This window comes from Acinonyx jubatus, chromosome A2 (genome assembly GCF_027475565.1).
Source record: "Acinonyx jubatus isolate Ajub_Pintada_27869175 chromosome A2, VMU_Ajub_asm_v1.0, whole genome shotgun sequence".
NCBI classification, from domain to species: domain Eukaryota; kingdom Metazoa; phylum Chordata; class Mammalia; order Carnivora; family Felidae; genus Acinonyx; species Acinonyx jubatus.
Genome location: NC_069383.1, coordinates 95,713,462 through 95,734,511, shown reverse-complemented (window position 1 = coordinate 95,734,511; position 21,050 = coordinate 95,713,462). Strand labels below are relative to the sequence as shown.

Below are 21,050 nucleotides of genomic sequence, written 5' to 3'. Positions count from 1 at the left end.
GAGAGAGAGAGAGAGGGAAAGAGAGAAAGAGAGAGAGAGAGAGAGAGAGAGAGAGCATGAGCAGGGGCAGAGGAAGAGGGAGACACAGAATCCAAAGCAGGCTCCAGGTGCCAAGCTATCAGTACAGAGCCCAACGTGGGACTGGAACTCAGAGACCGTGAGATCATGACCTGAGCCAAGGTCAGATGTTTCACCGACCGAGCCACCCAGGCTTTTAGACAAGGATCTTGAAACCCTTTTTGACATTACCTAAGGCTGTGGGATGAATTTCCCGTAACATGCGGAATAGAAGTCAAGCCAACTCCAGCCTTCCGTCCTGGCAAACTCCGCCTACCTCCGAGCCTGCAGCCAGGCATGCTATTTCTGCCTTCCTCTGCCTTCATCACTGCTCACCATTCTCGGATCTCAGACACAGACACCTTCTCAGAGACCACTCCCCCCCCCCGCTCCTGCCCATGGCTACCCCCTTTATGGTAGGTACCTACCCTGATACCTGTCGTAAATTGCCCTGTTCTTTTTCTTTATAGTGCTCACCACAATGTGTGTGTGTGCTTGTGTTTGCCCTCCCTGCTAGGTGCTAAGCTCAGTGAGGGCAAGAAATGTGATTGTGGGCTCCCCACCCACAACGTGGGTGCAGCCGGTCACGTGTCATATGCTCAGTGCACGTTTGCTGAGTGAATAAATAAATACTGAACGGACAATCAATCCCAGGTTTCCCGGGTGTATGCAGTCTACACTAGGAAGGAAACCTCATCTCTGCACAGAGTGCTGCCTGCACACTGTCATCCAGCAAATCGCACTCGTTGATGGGTTTGTATAACGAAAAACCTAGAGTATCTGAGGGTCAGGAGCTTTGGATCTTTGCTCTTTCCGAATGATAAATGGTAAATGACTTCGAAAGGATCATGAACAAGGAAGAGTAGCAAGTTATCTGGAATTGGCAGCTTGTTTCTCTGAAGAAATATTTCTCCCAAGAGCTCTTTGTGAGTAATAGACTTTTGAAATAGTCCTGTGACTTTGTATGTTTCAGTAGAAAAAGTATTCAAACCAAGTCCCCCGTTTCTAGGTGAGGAAGACAGAGACATAAATCCCCACATATCCTCACGTGTCTTCCTTAATCGAGTATGAAAAAGCCGTGGCTTCCTTAGCCTGGAACTCGGTTGGCAGAAAAAGTAGGAGGAAGAGGAAATTTGGTCTTCCTGGCATCTCCTAAACCAGACAGAAGGCCCACCCCTTTGGATACACCATCTGATTGCCTTCCCACAATAACTCTGGGAGATGGATATCATTATTTCCAATTTACAGATGGGCACACTGAGTGAATTGACTTGGCAAAGTTACAGAGATAGCAATGGTGGAGAACTGATCGGAGTCTGGGTCTGTTCTGTCTTGTAGGCTTCTGATTAATATTAAAGCCCCAAAGCAGTGAGACTGCAGTCATTATCCTGAAAAGCAGAACCAGATGCTATGCATTATGGATAGACAGCTGAGGAGATAGAGATAGAGAAGGCCTACATTTCACCTTGTCTGTCAAAGGTATGCAAATAATCACTGGCTCTCCGCTCTCAGCTATTGGATGACGCAGCACAGCGCTCCTCTGTCCTTCGTTCCCCCTGCTCCGTTCTCTGAGGACACATATTCTCTTCCGTGTCCTCTAACATTCTCCCACGGCCACCATAAGCACTGCTCTACAGGTCGTTACAGAACACCATAGCGGCTGAGGTGGGCGAGGTCCCTCTTTCTACGAGTGTCATGGCTCCCAAACACATGACCACTGTCGCTCGTTTTTTAATAAAATATCCTAACTCTTCATCGGGTTCCCAGATACGCGGCCTCCCTTTTCCCAGTTTCTTAGGTAGCAGATACAAGGAAGTTTTGTTCACGGAAATTCCTCATAGGAATTCTTTCATATCTTTTTTTGGAAAATATACAGTGATGAGTTGCTGGGTACGTGTGTAGAAGGGTCGGGAGTGAGACCCAGAAGACAAGATGAGCTTGTACAAGATGTTCTAAACCACTTTCCAAGGAAGATGGATCCTTGTTTTGACTGCAGGGCCCTTGTTTTGCTGGAGGCTCTCGAAACACCCAGGTCAGAGGGGCAGAAGTGAATCGTTCGGCCTGAGGAAAGAGAAATCAGTGGGGCTGGGCACTGAACAGGAGAAGAGCAGAGCAAATTAAAATAATGCAATGAGGCATGGCCGGAGACAGACGAAGGACAGACATTCTAGCGGGAAATACTGGAGCTAGTTGCTGCATTGTGTTGGCTCTCCTTTACATCCTCTCCTTTGCAGACTGTTTAATGAAAAGACTCACGATAAAACCCACGGTTTGTGTGAGTCGATTGTTTCAGGCAAAAACACGCAACCTCAGATGTTTTCAGGAGGGAGACACATCATGTCAATGAGTGTAGCTGCAAGTATGGGAGTGATAGAGATCATAGGGGAGGACAGGGCCAAATTTACTCCCGCATTTCAAATAATATGCATCAGCGGACAACACGTGTCCCACAGGTCACTGCCTGACCTTGAAGGAAACTCAAAGAAGGGATGAGCATTACTGCCAGGTGGATGGGAGATGATCCAGAAGGTAGTAGAGCGGACCTGGGTGGAGAGAGACGGAGGAGGTGAACTAGCATGTCACATAAATAAGCTTCTAGGGAAGGAAGGTGAGATCTCCAGAAACAGATGCTGGTCACTAAACCGCTTTGTTTGAGACACAGAAAGAAACTTATTTTGTTTTTAGAAGAGAGGGATGGAGAAAATCCACCCAAGCTACCCAAATCATTGGTAGAGTCTATGAAACTCACCCCGTGCCCCCTGCGGGTGGGTTTCCCCTGGAGTGTGAACTTTCCCTGTGGGGTTCTGAACTTTGCAGAGATCCAAAGGGAGGGGTTTCGGTCTCCCCAACTTGTGGGACTGGCTGAGGTCCAAGCCAATTACAGCTACATCTCCAAGGTGAAGAGGGACACAGCTGACATCTGGGTTACATTTATAATCCCAGTGTTCCAGGAAGATGGAAGAATAAATTACGCGGGTGCTGAGTGAGAGACCCTGGGAAGGACACCTGTGTGAAGCATACTCCCTCTCTGGCAAGCAGCCAGTCAGCCTGGGGGAGCTCACGCATGTCCATTCTGCTCCCCCTCAGAGAGTCTTTCCTTCCCAGGGGCACCCCTGTGACTTTGCGTGGCTGAGGATTGGCCTGCATCACTACCCCCCCGCCCCCCACCAATGCTTTCCCTCCGTGCACCCTGGCTGGTGGGTGCAGTGCTCACAGAACCACGATGCCAGGAAATGAGAGAGGGCAGCAGGAGGCCTCTTGGGCCTAGTGTTGCCCTCAGCAAGTCAATCAGCTCAGTCTAGGAATCGTTTGTCATGGCCCTGGGAGTGAATCCAGAAGAGAGCACTTTAGGAAATTAGGGGGTCAGAAGAGGGAGGGTGAGCTAGAAAGAGCAATGAGCCAGTGACACGGGGGTCTAGAACCTTGGTTCTTGCTCTGTCTCCCTTGTATACCTTGTATGCCTCCCACCCGGCTCCCCACTCCTTGTAATGACGTCCAGGGGACAATCTGCAAGTCAGGGTTTGCTGGCTGGGGAGAGAGGAGGTTGCCTTCTCTAGCTGCTCTTACTCAGGGGGCAGGGCGGTTGGGGGATCAAGAATGGACTTAAGAAACCCTCTTTTTGAGCTGGGGTCTGGTTCGCAAACGTAGGCAATACAGTATTTGAATTCCCATCATTTTTCAAGGTGTTGAGAATCTCTAGGGAAAGATGTCTTAACTGATACCTACAAACTCCTGGGACTATCAGACAGAGATACTAATGGTCCCAGTCTCGGCGTTAGGCTGTTTTCTCTGCTGTATTTCAGAAAAGTTTGGACATGTTGGGTGGGATCCTTATGCTATCTGCAAGTAGTCTATTTGCATGCCAGACTGAGGAGCCTCCTGGGAAATCACTCACCATAAATGAAGAGTACACAGCAGAGAGGCTTGGTCCAGTGGTAATGTCTCACTGCTGGATGCGTCGGTGGGTGCGAACCTGGGTGTGTGTGAATATTTGTATTTGCATCATGAGAGCCTTCATTATCTTCAGTTTAGGGACATGAAGGAGGTGTTAATCCTTAAGGGGAAAAAAGATTCTAAGTACTTCTGCGCTATTTTCAAAGAGAAAAAGTGGTAAGATATTCATACATGAGGAACAACATTTTCAGAGCCTTGTGATCAAATAAAACTCCAAAGACCAAGAGAATCTGTCTCCCCACGCAGATGTGGGATGTACGGGACTTCAGAGCACTGAGGACGCCCGAGAACATGTTAGATGGAAGGCATCACCTCCCTGTAGGCAGCCCTGTGGTGGGCAACTGAGGCAAAGGGGGTAGTCCTGCATTTACAGGAGGAGACCAGCACAAAGAGGAAGAAAATGGCAGCCACCATGTTGGGCTTTATACAGGATGTGTGTTAATTGTTTACCTGACATGCAATTCTCTCTCTTGCCTGGCCAAGCGGCGTATGTGTCCCCCTTGAGGAAGGTGATTATTCTCTGGGAATGCAAATAGTAAGACTGATTAAGTAAAATGCAGCTGCCTCTGGTCACCTCTTTGGTTGCCTAAAGAAAGTCTGAGTTAAATGTGAATAAAGCCTAGCTGAAAGATGGCAACAATTCAGCAGCCATCGTTTGAGCTCTGGATCCTACCTTGCCTGAAGCCTACCTACCCACATAGGGACTTCTCAGCCGATACCCTCCCTCTCCCTTCCTTTAAAATGAACGGAAGCCACTCTGACTTGGAATTTTGTCACTTGCCACTAGGAGTTTTTCAGTACACATGAAATATCCCCTTGGAATTTCCCAACAATTACTCGGGGGCCACGGTGAGGGGACGGAAGAGCTGCAGGGGTAAGTAAGGGCAAGAATGGTAGTTACACGCAGCACACAGGACAGGGCAAAGAAAGGCAGAGGAGCATGTGAAGTTTGTTCTCAGGTTCATCCTTTGGCCTCTCAAATGCAGATCCTCATCCCCCTCTGGCTACCTTTTTCAAGGTTGTTATGCGTTGCATTGAGTTCCTCCCACAAAAAGACATGTTGCAGCTCTAACTCCCAGAATGGCAGAACATGATCTGATTTGGGAGCGGTGTTGTTGCAGATGCACTTAGTTAAGATGAGGTCATACCAGACTAGGGTGGGCTCCTAATCCTGTATGACTGATGTCCTTAGGAAGAGGAGAGACACGGGGAGCATGCCATATGACTAAGGAGGCATGAGTTGGAGTGGAGCAGCTGTGTAAGCCAAGGAAGCCCAGGGATTGACAGACACCATCAGAAGCTAGGAAGAGGCGAGGAAAGAACTTCCTCTAGAGGTTTCAGAGGGAGCTGCTGAGACTTTGATTTTGGACTGCTAGGCTCCAGAACTGTAACACAATAGATTTTTGTTGTTTTAAGCCACCCAGGTATGGTAAGTCCCTGTAAGTCTCAGGTTATGGCATTCCTAGGAAACTAATACAAATATCTTCAAGTCTCCCACTTCAGCCAATTTTTGCCAAAGAAGAAAAAAAAAGGTCTGTCTTATAGGCTTAATCGTTTTGAGGACTCACTATATTAAAATTTCCTAGGATATTTGCATTTGAAAAGAGAACTGATGAGAGATGGCAATAAATGAATCTATAATGGTGGAATTTTAGACATGGAGGAAGGCCATCTCAGAGCCCAGTACCTCTGTTAAGTCCCTGTTTATCCTGACAAGTTCCAATGTTTCCAGCATGACTTTGGGATTTTTAGAGATGTCTTTGAAGCCATTGCAGGAAAGGGGGTGAGTGACAAAGAGAAAGGCGAGGGGGCTGGACTCTGAGACCCCATCACCCCACTTGTGACCAGAGTAACTCTCTTTTTACAGTTTAGGATTCCATACAAGATTTCATTTGGAAAAAGAGTTCTTGTGTTAAAATAGATTTAAAGTCACAGCATTATGGCAGTATTTAACTCACACTAAGGCAAATCATGTTTTATTTTTTTTTACTCCACCATTTTGCAAAATGTGCTCACTTATATGTTTACCACTACAGTGGAGAGCAGTTAAGTTTCTGCCAAGGATCTACCGTGAGGAAATGGGGAGACACCAGCATTCTTTCTCTTTTGTTTTTAGCTCTTCTGACGGGGTAAGAGGAAAGATTAGCTGCCTTTTCTTTGTTCTTGTCTTTTAAAAACCAAGAATGGAGATCTTCATGATCCAAAATGTGCTCCAAGACTGTTTTAAGTAAAAGTCAAAATATCTAGTTTATTCAAGTTGTTGATTTATTGGCTGTCTTTTTTCTTTTTATTTATTTTTTGCCAGTGGGTGAACAGAAGAGGCTATCGGGATGTATTATTTGCATTCATGTGATTGAGGCAGAAGCAGTGCTCGAATACAAAAAAATAAAATTTCACTGATGCTGGAGGGAGGATAATAATTCTTACACATTTGTGTCCCTTTATACTTTCACATGCATTATCTCATTGGAAACCCACACACATCCTGGGAGGTATGTGGCCTGGTTTTCCTATCATCATTCCACAGATGGACTCAGAGCCTTAGGGAGGCTCAGAGAATCCTCCCTGGCCTGGGCCTGAGGCCAGTTAGCGAGGGGAAGCTGGGACCACCACCTAGGTATCCTGAGACCCCTGCTCAGTATGATGAGTCAGTGGTGGTGTATATAGTTATTTTTTTAAAGAGTGGTAAGGCAGAGAGAGAAATCTTAAAATCAATGGCTAAAAAAGGACCTTCAGCCTTACTTTATCTCCAGCTTCTACCATAAAAGCTTAAGTCAGGGTCTGCTTTGTCGTGTTTTTGAGATAAGCAACAAGTCCCAGGAAACAAATAGTGAACACCACCATCGATTCCGTTAAAAAAATTCTCCAGTTAAGCATTTGAATCTCAAAACGCTCTTCAAATCATAATAGCTAATCATTCATCCACCCACGTTCTTCCTTCAGTCAAGAAGCTCAGCGAGTCAACACAAGTGCACCCTCAGCTCCAGGCATGGCTGGCGGCTGGTGGGTGGGTAGACTCTCCGCTTACCCCCAGGAAGAGTGGATTTTGGAATGTCACAGGGTTTTCTTTCCTTGCTTTTTTTCGTGTGTTCCCCCCAACCCCCACCGGGAATTCCTTTTTTAAGTTACACGTCCACGTTGGGTACATTCAGAGGGAACAGATGAACGTAGACTGGCCGGTTGAGGAAGGAAAAGAATTCTCACTAGTATGAGCCGCTGCAAGGAAATCAGGGACAGAGACACTCCGCAGCCCAGGGGAAAGCACCACGTCGGAGTCGAGGCTCCAAAGCCGGGGTCTTTGTTTTTGTGTCCTTTATAAAGTGGCCCATGGGGACAGTAGGCTGTGTAGTGGGAGTTCCCACTTCCCAGATTTGGCCCCAAGGGCAGATGAGTCCGGTGGAGAGGAAAACCCTGAACTTGCAAAAGCATCCTCCGGCGAGCAAGGGAGTCTCAGGGTTGGCTTGGGGAAATGTAAAAGGAGGAGCGGGGGGGGGGGGGGGGGGTAAGGCGGGGTGTGATCAGAGAGGCCTTAAAAGAAGAAAGGGGAGCCCAAACTGGGAGCGAGAGAAAGGAGAACCGACGCGGGGTGGGAAGCGACGGGAGCGGGCAGGACGCAGCCCCGTGCGCCGGGCGCTGGGGTGGGGGCGGCGGGGGCGTCCGGGCGGGGCCGCGGGCGCAGGCGGGGAGGGCGGCCGTGACATCACGCCCGGGCCCCCTTCCCCTCGCCCGGTGGGTGGGGCCTCGGCGCGCCGAGCGGGCGCGGGGTCAAGGAGGGGGAAGAGGAGGAGCAGGCTAGAATCTGTCTGAGTGAGGACCCGGGAGGGGCGGAGGAGGCGGAGGAGGAGGAGGGCGGGGAGAGGCGCGCGCGTGGCTCGGGGCGCCCGGGCTCCCCCCCAGCCCCCGACCCCGGCCCGCGGCGCGCCGCCTCCTCGCCGCCGCCGCCCGCGTCGCAGCTGGGACCCACTCCCGGCGCGGGGACCCGGCGGGCGGGGAAGCACGGGCCCCGGCGCGGCCTGGAAGGAGCGAGAAAGCAAAAGTAAGGCGAGCTGCACTCCAAGTTTTCCCAACTTCGCCCCCTGCGGCGGCCGGCGTCCCGCTGCTCGGCGCGTCCCCACTGCGCCGGCGAGTGGCCGAAAGAAAAGGGACGGGGCGGGGGCGGGGGCGGAGGAAGAGGGAGCGCGGGGGAGAGGGGAGAGTCCGGCAACTTCTGTTAAAACTTGGGGGAGGAGGAGCGCGGGGAGGAGGAGGAGGAGGAGGAGGAGGAGGAAGCCGAAGAGAGGAGGGAAGGAGGGAGCGCGAGGGAGGGAAGAGAGAGCGGAGGGACAACTTTTCCACCCCGTGAGTAGCGCCCGCGGCGCGGGGGTCGGGGTTGGGGGGCTCCTCCACCCCGCGGGCGGCCCGGCCGGGATGGGACCTTCTTCCAGAAAGTCGATTGGATGCCAGGAGGGGACTGCGGCGGGGGCTTGCTTTCTTTCCCTTTCCCCTCCCTCCCGCGGGTGAACCAAATCAGAACTGTCACTCAGGGCCTGTGAGTCAGAAGGGATCGGATTACACGATCCCTGAAACCGATGCCGGAGCTGCACGAGCGGGAGGGAGCGGGCAGGGGCAGCGCCACCGGCACCGGCGCGCTCGCACACTCGCCCTCGCGCACACTCGCCGCCCCGACTCGCCCTCGCCGCTCGCCAGCCCTCCCCGCGCGCCCCGCGGCCGCCCGCGCCGCACCATGCCCGCGGCGGGCGCACCCCGCGCCCGACCCGGCCGCTCGCCGTAGCCCGCGCCGCCCGCGGCCGCGCGGAGCCCGGAGCCGCCCGCCCGCGCCCCGGACGCGGGTCTATGGGAAGTTCGGGGACTTGACAGCCGCCGCCGCCGCAGGTACGTCCCGCCCGAAGTTCTTTGTTTCGCGGGCCGGGGCACCCGGCAGCCGGCTCCTGCGGCCGCGCCCGCGCCTCCGGGTCGAGAGGGGGTCCCCGACGGGGGAAGCGGGAGGAAATGAAAATGGCTGTCAAAAGGCGCCCAGATTTGGAGAGCGACCCATGCGGCGTCGGAGCGAGGCTTTCGTTCGCTCCCTCCTTCCCGGAGCTCCTTTGCCAAGTGTCTCAGCCCGCGGCCAGCCGGAGACGGACCGGAGAGTTTCCCCATCCCGGAGGGGGACGAAGTTGGTGGCGCCCGCGTCCCCGCTCCCCTCCCGGAGCTTCTCCCCGCCCCACGGCGTCCCCCTGGGGCGGCGGGCGCGGGCGGCGAGGTGGGTCCGCCGGGGGAGCGCCGCTGCGGGGGCCGTCCGCAGCCCGCGCCGCCCCCGGGAGGGCGGGGGGGGGGTGCGGTGTGTGTGGATGCGGAGGCGCGCGCCGCGGTCGTCGGAGAGGAAAAGTGAAAGTTGTACCATCTGTGTATGATTTGGGATTCTTTTATTTCTTTTCCTTTCCAGGGACAGCGCAAAAAAATAAAAAATAAAAAAACCAGAAAAGAAAGAAAACAAAAGAAATAAAAGCGCTAGAAGCTGCAGGGAGTGAGTGCGGGGGTACGGGCAATCGTGGCCCGTGCAGTGATCTTTTAAGAGGCCGCGTTTTCGCAGAGCGGAGTTGGGTATGAATCGCTCTGCAGGGGACAGTTACTTTCTTGAGTTGCAGAGGGAAAATGGGCGGGAGGAAGTGGAGAGGGAGTAAATATTTACCCCAAACTTGGAGAGTCTGTGAAGCGACTTTTTAAGCAGATTGCCAGATGCCAAAGCTCCACTGCACACCCCGGCCTTTTATCCTTCCCTGAACTTTGTGTTCCTGTCCTTGATTGCACCTCCTTCAGGAGATGCGGTCCCTAGAGGGGCTGGACCCAGGCTTCCCTGGCTGACCCCGCGCAGAAGGAGGATTAAGGAGGCATCTTCCTCGCGACTCCTGCTGCCTCCAACTTCTCATCTCCCTGGTGTGCAGTGCCGAATAGATTCTGGCCGTGGGTACAGTGCTCGTGGCCCTCTGCCAGTTTATATGTACATATATTTATGTAAAACATTTTCTCCCAGCTCTTTGCCAGCTGTTCCACATTTTCCAGCTGCCATTTCAGTTTGAAATGATGGACTGTCCGCGTCTCCAAGTAAAAGAGCCCTTTAGTCAGAGGTATGGAGGGCCGGCCGCTGTGCAAAGACCCGGGCAGTGCCATTAGGTGGACTGGTATTATTAGCTCTAAAAAACACCTTCTGCTCGCCTTGTTTTCTCCCCCTTCTCCTCCGCGATTAGTCTTTCCAGGGCACTTTGCTGGAAATTCCCAAGAACGAGACATTTCCCTCCAAATGTGATTTTGTACAAAATTTGGATGAGGCCATGCTTTAGATCCCTGAAATGTGTGTTTGGTGGAAATAAATGAACTTTTAAAGAGAGTTCCAGCTTGAGTGTGTTGGGCATGGCTGGTGGGGGGCCTCTGCCATGGCCAACTGAAATGACCTCATTTCAGTCTGTTTCAGGCAGGAACTATTCATCGTTTCCACGTTACACTTTTTTTACCTTGTTTGATGTCTTAGCATATTACAGACTGAGATCTTCAAGAATTGGCCTAAAGTATTAATTTTGAGTATTTATGTAATTGTTCTGTAATTTGAATAGGTGCCTTATTGATTGATTCCTGTAATTATTTCATTTAGGTTTTAAATTAAAAATTAATAATAGTCTGACAGTTTCTTAATTACATGTGTCAAGATTATTTTCAAGGAAGAAAATGCTGTGTTTTAAAGTAGGGAAATCACCTCAAAATCTCTTCATTTCTCTAAAGCAGAACAGCATTTCAGTTGAGGGGCTTGATGCAGACCGTGGCGATTGGTCTTAACAATGTAAACTGTGTGAAGTATCTAAAGAATTTGTTTATGTTAGGAAATATTGGGTCTTAATACGTGATACACAAACACTTGGGCCAGTTAGACTATAGTCTGACCTAAAACAAACATGAAATAACATTTAAATTAGTTGTAATAGCATACTTACAGACAGAAGAGAGTTTATTTTATACTAAAAGCTATTTAATTAGAAACTCCCTGCCTAAGGGGAGATCCTTTCAGGGTATATAATTCTTAAAGTCAGCCTTCGGGAAGCTTTGGTTTAAGATGCCTGAATGAGTCCAATGTGAGAGGTGTCTAGTGAAATTTCACACATGCAGAAGCACTTCACAAGGTATAGATTGTGTTATTATTCATAGGCTAAAAGTAGGTCCAACTCTGAGACCGACTAATTCCCAGTACCTTTGACGTGTGTGTATTCCTTCCTCGAGCCCTGATCTAAACACACTTTTATTGTATGCCTACTTTGCAAAGGACTACAGACAGAAATGAGAAAATTCAGTACTGATGAAAAATGGCTCTGTTGAGTTCTTTCATTACTTATTTAATGAAAGAGTCATTAATTTATCAACTTGATGCCCAAGCCTAAAAGTTGGACCTTCCTTTGTTTCTTGGCCAGTTTTCTTAATTACCTGCACGCTGCAAGGGTTTCAGACTAACCCTGTGCTTCGCCTCTCCCAGGTCCTTCTCTGTGTGGAAGGTATCCTGCCTTACTGAGATTCTCCCCTCCCCCCCTTTTTGGAGGCTTGGGTTTGGGAGTGTATGAAAGGAAACGATTTAATGATCATTGTTCCATGCACTTACTTATATGGAGGCAGTAATGTACTAAGGAAAACCAGTCTTGGAGGAAGAGTGAATCACTGAGTCATGAAATCCTCAAGAAAACCTTAGCAATGGAATGTTAATGCTTTTAGACTATAGTAGATTATCTTAAAAGTCAGACTTTTCTTCTCTATGCAATTGTTGTAAATCCCCAGCTAAAGAGTTCTTTGAAGGAGGTTTTAGTTTTGCTGGCATTCATATTCCATAGTCGGTCTGACTTGTTTTGGAAGATTCAAAAAATTTTCTGCCAACTTATATCATGAGAAGCAATTAAAACGTTGAAGTCACTATAGAGGGAATGTGCCTCTGTGTGTGTGTGTGTGTGTGTGTGTGTGTGTGCGCGCGCGCGTGCGCACGCGTGTATAAATTTAATTTGTTTAGCAAAATATCCCAACTCTAATAATGACTTCAGGTTGTTCTTTCATTAAAGGCTGGTAGAAGATGCTGCCCTTGACTTCATGTCATTTTTTTTCTAGATGAAAATTGATTTGTTCGAGTTTCAAAGCAAATAAAGGGAGACAGAATAAACAACAGCAGGGCAGGGGTACCGCTGCAAACTTTTCCGAGTACTTTCAGTGTATTTTTCATCTTTACTTTTATGTGATGGGCCTGTGAAATAGAGCTGTAGACTGGCGAAGACTTTAAATGAAATTTCACACTTTGATGATTTTTTTTTAAACTTTGATATATTGACAGCAAAAGGAGCTGCAAAGCTTTTATATAACTTGAGCAGTAACGCCAAGCAGCAGTCAGACGTCTCTATGCATTTGTGTTTAACTGCAGAAGAAAAACATGTCCATGGGCAGTAGAGGTTCTTATCAACCCCCTAATCCCAGATCCCAGCAAACCTTGAGGGCATGCCTCAGATCTTGCTGAAATCACTGTAGACTCCCACAGTTTGCAGATTAAATATGCTATGTGTTCCTGGCTCCAACAACAGTTTTATGAGCTCACTAAGCTTCCTGTTTCAAGATCCTTTTCTTAAGTTTTTAGGAGCTGCTAAAGGCAATGCTGTCTGGAGTAAGTGGTGTTGTTAATTTAGAGACACTTTAGATATTTCATTCTCTCTCTAAAAATTGCCAAAATTAGGATTTGTAAATCGAAGGACCAGTGAGGCAGGGATGAGGGAAGGGAGCCCTCTGAAAGGCCTGGGATGTTAAATGCATTCCTAAGTGCAAACTTCACGTGGTGTCTCAATTGTTTTAAGGCACCCTGCCTTTGCCCGGCCCCTTAAAATTAGACTTTTTTCCACGTGTAAGTCGAAATGTACTATATTTTAGCACCACACTTCTTAGCTACTCATGGCCACTTGTAGGTTTTTTTTTTTTTTTAAATGTGAAAGTGTTTTTTGTTCTGTGTGTGTATATTTCAACCCGACAGAATGTCCCAGAAAAATCTATGGCTCTCTAAAGAGACTGAATGAACAAGCCATTACATAGTTAATAAGGTGGCATTGGAACATTCCAGCCCCCTCCTGAAAGGCAATATTGTGTTCTCCACATCTGCATCTGTAGTATCTGCACTCGTGTCCTCATATACGGTGCTTTTGCATTTTGCAGAAGAGTCATAATTAGAAAAGAAAATACTTACATCATCGTCCAACAACATGTCATATAATTCCCAAGAGAACTCGGCCAATTTTGTGCTTAAAGGTTATTCAATGAATGAAATTGTGAAAGCCCATTTGTCAAAGTACTGCATGGTTTCTGTTAGTTTTCAAGCCCCAAATTCATTGTCCGCCCTGGCCCAGCCATTAGTCATCAGTGTATTAGTGCTGCCTTCAGGCCATGCTGCCCGGCACTTCTTCACACCATTATAGCTTTGAAAGTGTACTCTGTCGACTTGTAGAATTACTGCTCTGATTTCCGCTTGGCTGGGTTTGAGGTAAGTCCCCTCCCTACCTTCTAGCTGACTGTAATCCTTGCTTTCTTTTAAAGCTCCTTTCCAGAGATTTAGGGGAGAACTTTCTTAAGGGCCCTGTTGGCATCATACTGTGGTTTTGTTGTGGCATGCACCGTACATAGAAATTGTACCTGCAGTAAATTGGATTGATTGCTGGCCTGAAACAGCTTTGGGGCTTTTCTTTACGTTTTTTTTTTTTTTTTTTTGACGGGAGGGGGGCAACAGTGTGTGTGTGTGTGTGCGCGCGCGCGCGTGAAAGAGAAGAGTATGTTTGAAACATAAGCATTTGATTGTATATTTGAATAATTTTTATGCCCCAAAATTAAGTAATGGGAGACAAATGTAATTTTTTTGAAATCTCTGCCTGTTGGAGTACCTCAGGAAGCAGTGTGGTATCTTATGTGCTTATTTTCATTTGCACGTTTTTAGCTTTAGCCACCCTGACTTTTTTTGAAAATTGCATAAAATACCTAACAATATTCCAGGGTGCTTTACACCATAAAGTATCGTTTTTTATAACAAGGAACTGAAAACTCACAATTTGGATGAAAGATAACTCACAAGTTGCTGTAATGAAGGCATGAGGCAGTGACACTGTATTATTGTTTTCATTTTGTGATATTTTTAAAAAGAAGAGTTCAGTCTCAAGAGAGTTACCTGTGTGTAGAGAAACCTCAGCCAGCCTCCCAAGAATGAAGCCTTAATGAACTCATATGAATGGAAAGCTGAATAGAGTGGCCAGCAGTGTGGACCAGGTCATGGCTCTTCAGAAAAGCACCTGCGGTGTGGACTGTGGGTGTTCAAATGAAATCCCATACCCAAGCATTTCACCGGGAGGGTGTGCAGTTTGGTATAGTTTGAATTGGCAGTTTTGTACATGACTGGGGGTGTGGGGGGCGGGTGTGAACGATAAGCTGAAGAATTCTGTCTGTGAACAAGCCAAGTTTACAGGCTGAGTGGAGCAGGGGCCAGTTTTTACTAAGACTTATTAAAAATCCTTAAATTATTGAAAATTTGCTTTTTAAATCACAATTAAGATTCCAGAGTCACAAGTTAAAAAATTGTGAGGATAAAGTATGATGAACAACACATCATAGAAAATACAGTAAGTACCTTTGGGATATCCCCAGCTGATTTTTACACCCAGCAGGTATTCTTGGTCTAGTATTTGTGATGGTTGAAAAGTAAATTACTATTTATAGGACATTCATTCTCTCCCCTTAAGCTTGAATGTAAAGACACACATAATTTTAGGAACCGAAAGTTATGTAAGTTCTATAAGAAGAATTTTTAAATTCAGGGTTTTTTTTTTTTTTTTTTCCTTATGAAAATGTGTGAAAACTTGTAATTCCTGTAGACCTCAGCGATGGAGACAAGGAACACCTTTGATCAGACAGGATGTTTTTGTGATAATATGTGGGTTTAAGGGAAATACAGTTTTCATGAGTTCAGCTGATCCGTAGACTGACAACTGACTTCTAGATCTCACTTTCTGTCTGAGGACTGTCTTCGGCAAACCTACAGAAAAGTGGGGGTGCTGGCTTACTCCACATTATTACTCATTTGTGAGTGGCACCTGCTGATGCAGGGCGCTTCCTGCAAAGCCTAAGCGGAGTTGCAAAGCCTAACCGGAGTAAACTGGATGATGCTTTACCATTTTGCAAAACTCCGAAATGGTAACAAGTATTAAATAATGACCTTATACTCCCCTCAAATGTTTCTCATAAAGTGCTACTGGCAGCAGAGAAAGAGTAGCTGCTGATCTTTTGTCTTAAATACAGATGGCAGGCCGGTGCACAAACTGTCATTTGCGATTTTAACCGTAATAGCAGTGATTACTTCATGTCAAAAAAGCTTTTCAATGGTTGAAGTTAAGTATGTGGATTTCTTCAAAGTTTAGATGTCATTAATTGACTAAAGCCAAATTCACTTAATCCATAGCCAGGCAGTCATTTCCCCTTCGAGTAATTCCATTCCTTTTAGAGTAATTCCATTTTGGGATGTCTGTCATGAATGCTGCTTAGTTGAGATCAGGATCCTCAAATGTAGTAAAGAAAGATCGAAAACAATAGGCAGCAGATTTGGGGAACCCTCTAGGCTACCAGAGGCCACTTGAGGCAACTTGGAACAGATCGTGGCTTTCTTATTTGCAACCAACCCTTTAGGTTTTTCTAATTAAGGAAAAGTAAAATCGTACGTAAAGGTAAAAATAATTGTACATTTAAAAATGCTGTAGTTAACCATTCATGAAGATTTCATTAAGAACTTAGGAAGTAGAGCTTCTTTTCTTGCAGAAAAGGAAAGCAGTGCAGGCAGGGAAGGGTGAGGAGAGAAAGCCTGAGATCTTGGGAACGGTTGGCGGGTCACAGGTTCTGCATATGAAATTGATTTTAAGTTCAGGAAGACAGTTGGAGCGCAAGGAAACATCACCCATATTACAAACCTGGGAGAGGTTTTCTTAATGCATGGTTATACGAAATCCACTGAAACCTTTTACATTTCCTAAATGTTGCTCCTTGAAACTCAGACCCAGTTTTTACTTCCAGAATCGATCTAAAGTTAAAATCAGCATTAGTTTGTGCTTGTTGATTTTTTCGCCCTCTTCCTGAAGGATTCATTTTCATTAGAAACTGAGTTTTAATGCTGTAGGAAGGTATAATTATTTAATAGGAAAATTTCCTATTAAATAGTTTAAGGAAAATTTCCTTAAAAGATGCTTCAGGAGTAGCATCTTGGAGTAGGAGTCAATGTGCTAGTTAGTGAAGTGTGAGAGAAATGTCACTCCTCAGTGATGCAGGGGGGACCCCTCAGATACCTTTACTCAGGCTGGTTCCTCCTGGCTTTTTAAAACATGAGCACATTAAGGAGATCATTCAGCTTATAAATATACAGGCAGGTGTAAGTAAATGTAATTTCTCTGGAGGAAAGCCTTATTCCACGTGAGCAATAGTTCCCTAGGCTGCACAGAATAATTTCTCACTTCAGGCCTAATCATGGTGCTGTTAAAAGCGCTGCTGTCTACTGGAATGCCTTCTCTCTGATCCCTCATTGGCAGGAGCTGTTTCAACCTATCAGAAACGCATCAGGTTACCACAGCAAGCTTTTAACTTAGTTTTTTTACATCTTTGAATGCATTAAGGAAAAAAAAAAAATGAAAGAGAATTATTGCCCAAGTTCAGGCAACTTAAAAATAAACCAACTGGATTAGGGAAATAAATTAAGTAGTCTGCTGTTCACAAAGGATGCATTATCAGTTTATAACTACTGTTTCATTTCACCTTAGATTAGAAAGTCCTTGTATACAGTTCAAACATCATTTTAAATGTTGGTTTTAGCACTGGTGCTTTCTTTAAGAAATTTTAACTGTTGAAGTTATGAAGAAAGCCTGCTTGCATGTGGATCCCAGGTTTCACTGCAGAGATGTGCAAGGGGAAAGGCTGATTTCTGCACGTTGCCAGAATTGTGATTTTTCATCCTATTTACTACGTAAAGCCTCATGGTTGAGGTTGAACTTTGGAACTCCACTGAGGGCCTCCCTCCCTGAGAGACAAGATGTGTCTGTGCCTTCACCATTCACAACATCTGAATCTACTTAGGACAGCTGGTGCAGAAACCTCATTTGGGGGCCAGGTTGATGGACGGCGAGTTAGAAGTTTGGGGAGTGAAGCTCACAGCCCCTGGTTTCCTGAAGACCCCAAGAGTTCCCCCGATGTTTTATCACGGCGAGACATGTAGGGTGTTGCACTGCAGACAGTACCTGCAAAGTTGCACCTCTCTGGTTTCAGCTGGTGAAACAGCCGTGTGAACGAAAGCAGGGCCACCGCGGACGACGGTCCGCGGGAAGGGTTGCCCGGCCAGCTGCAGAGTGCTCCAATGCCCGGCAAGATTCCCGGGGAGCGGGGTGGCCGGCGCGATGGAAGTGATCTGGGGCGCTCCTTTCCCTGCCCAGGCCCGGCGGGCTCGGGGCGTTGGGCCCCGCCGCTTGCGACTTGCAGGAAGCCCGCCTCAGGAATGCGACTCGGAGCGGGGGCTGCCTGCGCCCCCGCCACCCCGGCGGCTGCTGGGAGCCAGACCCGGACGCGGGGCGCGGGGGGCCGCGGGGCCGCGGGCGGGGCCTGCCGGCCGCCGGAGGGAAGGAGGGCGGGCGCGGCGCCGAGCCCTCCGCCGGACCGACCCGGGCCCGGAGCACCGCGCGCCCGCCGAGAGCTGCAGGCCCGCCCGGGGAGGGGCGCGGGGGAGCGGGACGGGCGCGAGGACCGGGAGCCCGCCACCGTCGGCGGGACTGCACGAAGGGAGGCCGGCGAGGAAGCGCAGGCCGAGCGCGGGAGCTCTCCCGAAATCACCAGGGCCCAAGGCCTGGATAGTTGTTATAATACTGAATGGTGGGGACTCCTCTTTGCAGTGATGAAAGTTCCTGGGTGGTGGTCGTGGTGGTGGTTTTCTATTGCAGCTCTAAAGAGCGGGCCACTCGAGGCCATCTGTGTGAAAGTGCAGTTTCAAACGTAGGTCCCCACAAGAATGGTCAGAATTTGGTCCGTTGCAGTCTAGCCAACTTTGGCCGGGAGCCGTGCGCTAACTCCACCGACAGCTGGTCAGTGGCTCCAGCAAGCTTTGGATGCTTGCTTCTGGAGGCGGTTGATGCAAGTTCGGACTTAAAATTCAGAGAGGAAAGACCCACCTACAGCCAGGTTTCTAGTAGGCAACGGATTAGGTTGAGAATAGGGTTCTGGAATTAATCGTGCCCTGGGTTTAGGCCTCCGGGAAAATGACAAAAGGTTCAAGGACAGTTGAACGGGAAAAGCCAGGACTGTTTGCTCTCAGGAAGGAATTTTTATCCCTCCATTCACCTATGCAGCCTCAAGCTTGAGCAGGTCCACACTATCAAGAGTTTTCCTGGGTTGCATTCCCACCTCCCCACCCCCCCCATACTCAAACTGCTCCAACATCAGTTACAAATAGATTTTTTTCCCCATAAGCCTAAACAGTCAAGGGGCATGCCAGCAAATCTTGCATGCAGTGCTGCAGTGGTGGAAAGGGCCTGAACAACAGGGTGGAGTGTGGCAAGGAGGGAACACTGTCAGGGTGGGGAAGAGTCACCTTTCATTCACATCTAAAAACCAGTGGCATGTTTTCCTCAGAGAAGAATCTTCGAAGTGAGGCCGAACCGAAAAGTGTTCCTCGCAACTTATGTTTTAAATAACTTACACTTTATTATCTCAGAAATTCCAGGTTGTAAAAATAGTACCATGGGGCCACTGCTTCAGTTTCGTGACTTTTAAGATTCCACCAGGATTGACTGATTGATTGATCCATTGGCTTATACGAGTCACTTCTGTACCTCAGGCTTTTGTACATCAAATCAGGACTGAGTTCCAAACGGCTTAACGGGTCTCTGAAAAAACTGCCACCACAGCCAGAAGCAGACCCTTCTCTGCTATGAGGTGTGAGAGCCTAGAATGTTAAAACTTTCTCCTTTGCAACTGACAGGGACAAAGTTGTGTTTTTATCAGTAAAATAAGCTGATATAATTTATAGGGATATACAGGAAGCAGATGTCTGCCTTGGCAAGTTGCCATTTTTATAGCCCTGTTCCAAGCATAAACCACACTTTTAAATAATTAGTTACTAACTAATGAGATCCAAAAATAAGTTGTCAAAATAGAAGAAAGGGGTAGATTCTTGAGTGACCAAAGGCCCATTTTTTAGAAATCCATTTCGAACAGGGGGAGGGGATAGGAATTAGTATTCTCGAAGACCATTAATTAGTGCATTTTCCGTCAGTGCCTGGGGCTTTACCTCTTCTCACGTGAGCCTCTCTCTCTGGTGATGAGTATTTGGAGGGTTTATTGCTTTGTTAAAACGAAGTCCTTTGCTTGGGGGAAAAACCAACAACTCCACAAAACCCAAGTTTGTCAAGGAACTTTGGCGACTTGTCACCTCACCAATGTTAATTAGCTCCCTCTACTTAGGGAGAGACTTCCTTCTTAGCCAGGAAGGAATCCCATCTCTTCATGTGTTTCCTCTTTTCTTTTCTTTTCTTTTCTTTTCTTTTCTTTTCTTTTCTTTTCTTTTCTTTTCTTTTCTTTCTTCCATTGGCTTGTTTCCATGTGCATTTTTAACTTAGCAAACCCCATCCAAATGCAACCAATAAAACTGTATGTGGGTTTTGAGGGAAACAATTATAGTAAATGCCTGTTCATCCCAAAATGGTTGCAAACGGACTGTTTTGATTAATTAAATATTCCTGTTAAAGTTTTTAGTTTTTATATAATTGAAACACTGGGTATAAAAGACAACATATGTAGCAAAATCAGTGGTGATTAAGAGTCAAGACATTGCAGAATTCTCCAGGCCACTGGGTCATCTCTGGATCACTTATTTACTCCGTAAACATTCTTATGGGTATGGAGGTACGAGGAAGATGACCGTGGTGCTTGTCTTCATAGAGCTTAGTTAGGATCTAGAGGAGAAGATGGCCATGAGGCCGTTCTGCAAAAGATTCTGGAAGATGAGTTCATTATTGATGGCGGGCTGTTGACATTCAGTACTCTGGGGTGCCATTCACTCCTTATGTCATCGAATCAGCAAAATTAAAATGGGTACCTGTTGCACGGGGTCCATACAGTGAACACAAAGGTGTGGAATGGTTGTCTGCAAGCTTCAGTGAGCCTGATGATCACCAGTCCTGGCTAAAATAAAGATTCCAGGTGCCACCTGCTAGAGCCCTCAGGGATTGGACCTGGGAATCCAAATGTTTTGCAAGCCCTGTAGCAAGGCTGGTCCAGGTGGCTCTTTTACTACCCTGGGAATCAGCACTCGGGCTTGGATGAAGTGTTCTCATGGTATATTTTAAAGATAATATTTAAATCAATCTAGGGGGAGCAGTCCAAAACATTAGAATGGCTCTGAGATCGTTAGAGCAAAAAGAGACTGTTGAGAGTCTCTCCTCCAAGGGTTCTCTATCTGGATTCATGGGAGAGCTTGGAGGGCCTGTGATCCCTTGGAAATCAAACGTACCCTTTTTGGTGTGTGTTTCAGAGTATTTTTCTGGGCTGAAGATCCATAACCTTTCACATACTCTTAAAGAGGACTATACCCACCTTCCCCCAAGGTTAAGCCCCAGGTCCCAAGGTGTGATTGTGTCATGTGACAGATGAGAAAACCCAACCACTGGAAAACTCCAGGGGGCACCATTCAGGTAGCTGCTCCTGAGGGTGTGTGTTGCCCAGCAGCAGGGCAGTCCGGAGGCTCCTTTACTGTTGTACTTTGCTACTGAGTGCTCTTTGAGGCATGTTACCGAATTTGCAGGGGATCTCACAGTTGATATGTAAATTTAACTCCAGGCTGCCTTTTTTCTTTCTTATTCTAGAACAGCTGTTCTTAAAAAACTTGCGTGTTTTGCAGTGAATGACAGTAGAAGTTAGCAGAAGAGCTGGTGCTCCAGTGGGAGGCAGCCTCGGGATCGGAAGCTTTTCTAGTTACTTGAATTCCAGATCTA

At 47.5% G+C, this 21,050-nt stretch overlaps 1 protein-coding gene across 2 annotated transcripts in view; it reads left to right on the top strand.

Moving 5' to 3' along the window:
- Positions 1-8,230: 8,230 nt before the first annotated feature.
- GLI3 (GLI family zinc finger 3) overlaps positions 8,231-21,050 on the top strand; it is a 277,561-nt gene continuing 264,741 nt past the window's right edge. For both annotated transcript variants that reach the window (XM_053218660.1, XM_053218659.1), the window contains exon 1: positions 8,231-8,349. The gene's annotated coding sequence lies outside the window, so the exon portion shown is untranslated. The remainder of the gene's footprint in view (positions 8,350-21,050) is intronic.